The sequence below is a fragment of the Pteropus alecto genome, unplaced genomic scaffold, assembly GCF_000325575.1.
Source record: "Pteropus alecto unplaced genomic scaffold, ASM32557v1 scaffold190, whole genome shotgun sequence".
Classification (NCBI taxonomy): Eukaryota; Metazoa; Chordata; class Mammalia; order Chiroptera; family Pteropodidae; genus Pteropus; species Pteropus alecto.
In genome coordinates, this window is record NW_006430462.1 from 1,088,670 (window position 1) to 1,093,830 (window position 5,161).

General features: G+C 45.4%; 1 pseudogene; it reads right to left on the reverse strand.

Moving 5' to 3' along the window:
* Positions 1 to 3,549: 3,549 nt before the first annotated feature.
* LOC112481110 lies at positions 3,550 to 3,664 on the reverse strand (annotated as a pseudogene).
* Between the last annotated feature and the right edge of the window lie 1,497 nt (positions 3,665 to 5,161).

A 5,161-nucleotide genomic window follows, 5' to 3' on the forward strand; every position in this document is an offset into this window, starting at 1 on the left:
GTCCAGCTTGAGAAAGCTCATTGAGTGGACTTTTCCATGTATATATTACACTTGAGTAAAAGTTTATGAAAAGCTCGAAAAAGTATGTTTGGAAGCAAGAGACTCTAAATATAGCCTACATGACCATCCTCACTTTAGGTGTTGGACACAAGGGACTTGAGTTCTCGCCTAATGCTCTTATCACTCGGCCAGGCTCTATCTGGTTATCTTATGCCAAGAGGAAAACTCAGGCCAGGCAGAGGTTAAGAACAAACCCCAAGATACCCCTTGCTCCTAGCTCCATACCTTCAGTTAAGTGTGGGTGCCTTGGAGGGAAAAGCAGGGGCTCTGGAGTTAGCTCACCTCCTTTTCATTCCCACCTCCCTCTGGGAACCATTTCCCACATATTTTACACTGCCTTCCATATCGTTGATCTCAGTGCCTGGCACCCAGTGGGTTTTCAGGGAGTTTGTTGAATGATTGCGTGAAGGTACGGGTGAATGAACAAATTGCTATTGTGAAAAATAAATAAGACAATGTACTTAGAATGCTTTGAACAGTACCTGAAATGGAGTAGAGCTAGATGTTAAGGGACTCGTATTTCAAACAGACCTGGATTGAATCCCAGCTCTACCACTCACTCTCAGTGTGTTCTTGGGTGAATGAATTTTCCTGAGTCTCAGTTTTCCCATCTACACAGTGGGAAAACTAACTGTCTTACATCACAGAGTAGTTCTGAAGATTAAATGAGATGGTGCGTGTAAAACACTTAGCACCTCATAAGGTTCAAAACTGGTAGCTGTTATTATCATTATGTAAAACTTATTAGTAGCATCGGGAATAAAACTACAGTTATTGTTCATGAGAGAGGGAGATTGTTGCCTTTCCTTCTTTGTCTCTCTGCATCAATCTCTTTCTCTTTGTTGCAAGACCCACGTGCGCTGAGCCAACCTTGGCAGAGTTGGCTGCTGAGTGAATAAAAGGACATCCTTCGTCCACCCAGGGAGATGGCCTGGTGCCAGTCTGTACAGGCACAGTGCCCATGATGGGGGCCAGGTGGGCACCAGGATACTGAGGCTCTCTGTGTAGTCTCTGCTGGCTGGGAGGCTGACAATGGTCACTCTGAGGACTGTCAAATCTGCCCCCTCCACTATTCCCCCAAGCCCCACACCCACCACCTGCCTACCAGGCAGGCCTGGGAGTGAAGGGAGGCTCTGTGCACCACCCAGGCTTCAGGCCCGCACACACCCGAGGCATTGTTCTTATTGGTTGCAAGAGCTCATTAGGCTCTGGGCAGAGGCTGGCTAAACTCCAAGAGGAAGACATCAAGGCCCAAGAGACAGAGATGGAGGAGCCTGGAGTTTGGCATCAGATGGTGCCAGCCTGCTTCTCAGCATACATTGAACTCATCTGCTTGGTGAGAACCTTGACCTGTGGAAGCTGAGGCTGTAGAAATGTGTGCTATGCATACTGTATTCCCCCAACACAATGTGTGGTCAATATCTAATGATAAGATGGGATGAATTGAGATAGGATGGGATGGGATAGGATGGGTTAGGATGGATGGAATGTGATAGAATGAGAAAGAGTAGGATCAAATGCAATAGGAGGGGATAGAGTGGGATGGATGGGATGGGACGGAATAGAATGAGATGGGATGGAATAGGATAGAATGGGTGGGATGGGCTGAGATGGGAGAGAAACGAGGAAATGTAAGGGAATGGCTTCTCCTATTTCTGGCCCAAGTCACCCTTGAAGTTGACCTAGAAGGTAGCAGGCATGGGAAAAGTGGGGATATGCAGAAACTACTTCTTCCTCCAAACCCTAGAGTTCTCAGCTGTGGGCTCAAAAGGTAAATTGTTCCTTAAAAATCACCTATCTGGATGACATCAGATCTGGAAGAGATATGAGAGACCATTCTGTCCAGTGTTTTACAAATTATATTCAAATCCCAACCCCACCAGCTATTAGTTGTGTTGCTTTGGACAAGTGACCAAACTTCTTTGAGTCTCAGTTTCATCATCTGTAAAATAGGGGTAATAAACTATATTACCTGCCTCCATTTCACATGAAATGATCCATGTGAAAGCACGTACTATAGGACCTGGCATGTTGTAGGCACTTGCCACCATTAGCTTCCATCATTACCATCATCATCATCATCATCAAAGGTGGTTCAGGTAAAGGCAAAACTTCGAAGGCAGCTCTCAGACTCCCACCCCAACTCCTGATTCAACCCATGTTGACCCATTTTTGGCTGATTATGGGGGTTCAGTGGTTCCCAAGACCAACCTCAGGTTTAATAATTTGCTATAAGGACTCACAGAACTCAGAAAAACCATCATACCCAGAGTTCTGGTTTGTCACAGGGAAAGGATATAGACTAAAATCAGCAAAGGGAAGAAGCACGTAGAGCAGAACCTGGGAGCAACTGGGCATAAGCTCTCAGCTGTCCTATCCCAGTGGAGTTCTGTGGACAGTGCTTACTCCCAACATGAGGTGCTGTATGACACCCACAGAACATTGTCAACCAGGAAAGCTCACCTGAGGCTTGGTGTCCAAGGATTTTACTGGCGGTTGGTCACACAGACATAAGTGACCACTCATGTGGCTGACCTTCGTGTCTAGACCCTCAGAGGTCAAACTGATACCAAGCCCAAAGCTCCCACCATAAATCACACTGTTAGCATAGAGTACCTAGCAGGGCCCAATGCCCCCAGGTAAACAAATACATTTTTGTCAGGCAGGATATTCCAGGGTCTTAGGGGTTCCCTTCCAGGAGCCAGGGACCTTTCTCTAGGAAGAGCAGGGTGTAGACAGTCCAGACCTGCTGAGTTAATCCTTTAATGCATAAGTATATATTGTCATTCCTCTTGTGGTTTTGTTTGAAGAAATTATTCTATTATACAGAGGGTAATATTGAGCCCCAGAGATGAGAATGGACTTAACAAAGGCTGCAGAGTAAGTTAATGAGGCATCCTGACTGTTTTAATTCAGAGCTTTTTCCTTCACACCACAGGCTTCAGTTTGCCCGTCTGTAAAATAGAAATGTTAAGCAAAGTCCCTCACCTTGGAAGTGCCTTTGGGTTCTGCCTTTGTAGAGGTTGTTCTTTCACTTTTCTCTGCAGTCCAGTCCTCAGGAGGAGCACCTGGTTCTCTGCCACCTGTAGGGCACAGTTAGTGTTCTCCTTAGTCTCTGGGGATCTCTTGGCTGGAGCAGATCCTGTGCTCATTTGTTTGTATAGAAAGTACTTAGCATTCACTCTGGAAGTATCCAGGCCAGGGTTCAGGGGCCAGGGAAATAGAACAAATACAGTTGACCATGGAACAATGTCGGGGTTAGGAGCACCAACCCCCCATGTGGTCAAAAATCCATATATAATTTTGACTCCCCAAAACCTTAACTACTGTTAGCCTACTGTTGACCAGAAGCCTTACCAATGACATACCCGATTAACACGTATTTGTATGTTATGTGTGGTTTTTTTTAGACGAGGCAACTGTTGGTTGACCTCACAGATTTCAAGGCCCTTGTCAGCTTACAATCCCTTATTTTTTTTTTTTTTTTTACGCCTACAGCACCTGGTCTTCCTGGTCTCCCATCCAAGTTCTAACCAGGCCTGACCCTGCTTAGCTTCTGAGATCAGATGGGATTGGGCTTGTTCAGGGTGGCATGGCCGCAGACGTTATGTATATTATATACCGTATTCTCGCAGTAAAGTAAGCCAGAGAAAAGAAAATGTTATTAAGAAAATCACAAGGAAGAGAAAATACATTTACAGTATTTATTGAAAAAAAACCACGTAAAAGTGAACCCGTGCGGTTCAAACTCATGTTGTTTAAGGGTTGACTGTATAGGCGCTGGTTCAAATCCTGACTTTACCACCTACCAACATTTCCTCATCATTAAAATGAAGGTAACAATGGATACTTCTCAGGAAAAGAAAAAACAGCATTTCAATGCCACAGGTAAAGCCATGAGAATGTCTTATTTGTCCACAGCAAATAGAGCCTTTGTTGTCTGCATTACATCTAAAGAGAGACTGCCCTCATCTCTGAAATGAAACGAATTAAGCCTTGCAGTTGTAAAGCTGCTTCGAACATCTTAAAACTCAATCACACACAAAACTCTCCCTGCCTCCCCAATTTTTGTTTCGTTAAGGTTGATCAGGCAAAGATCACAGTCCTAACTTTGCAAAGCCAGAAACGAAGGCTGTGAGAGATAGAATTTGCTCAAAGTCACATAGTAATTTGGTGGCAAAACCAGTGCCAAGGCCAGGTCTCCTGACTTCCCAGGTATTTTCCAGCTCTGAGCACATCTTACAAGCATCCTGGGGTGATGATTTGTTCTTTACTTTTACCTGTGAAGCTGAGCAAACAGGTGAAGAGAAATTGTAAGCTTATGATGACTTTTAAACTCTCTTGCAAACCATCTGGATTTGTTCCCGAGTATTATCTTTGTCTATAGGAGTATAGAAATAATTGAATCTAGATAGATTTCCCACCGTGGGTTTCCTCTCTAAGCTGTCTTGTGTGTCTGTCTCCCAGCCCTCACTCAATGACTCACTGATTTTCGTGTACACAAATAAATCACGCTGTGTTCCTCTCCCCCTCACTACCGGCAAGAAATCACAAAGTCCACCACGAGGCATGAATGGAGTAGGGGTGGGCGGAGGGAGGTGGGGATGGAGGTGGGAAGGGAGAGGGGTGTTTAAATGCTAATCATTTGGCACTGATGTCAACCACAGTTAATCAGATTGTTAAAGATACAAAGGCAGGATCACACCCCTGTGCCAACAGCTATCAGGGCTCATTCAAGGGGAAGATGGATGCACTGCCCGGCTGATGCTCTGATGAGACCGTAACTGGACATAAAAGAATGTTCAAGGCTTTCTGAACCCAACATGAATTACAAAGGAGGCCCATTTGTGGGGGCGAAGCCAGCTCATAGAGGACAATTATCGGATAATTACTCTTGTAGCCGAAACACTGAAAGAGTCCTTTCTTGCCTACACAAGCTTGTCTTTTTAACACCTGCTGCAAGTCTCCTGCAGCCCCTTGAGTTTCTGCAGCAGACTCAGGAGGGGTCGAGGTGTCAGCTCACATGTGCAGTGCGGTGTGCTGTTGGGGGTGAGGCGTACCTCACTCCCAAACTTTCCCTCCACCCATGTGACCATGGCAT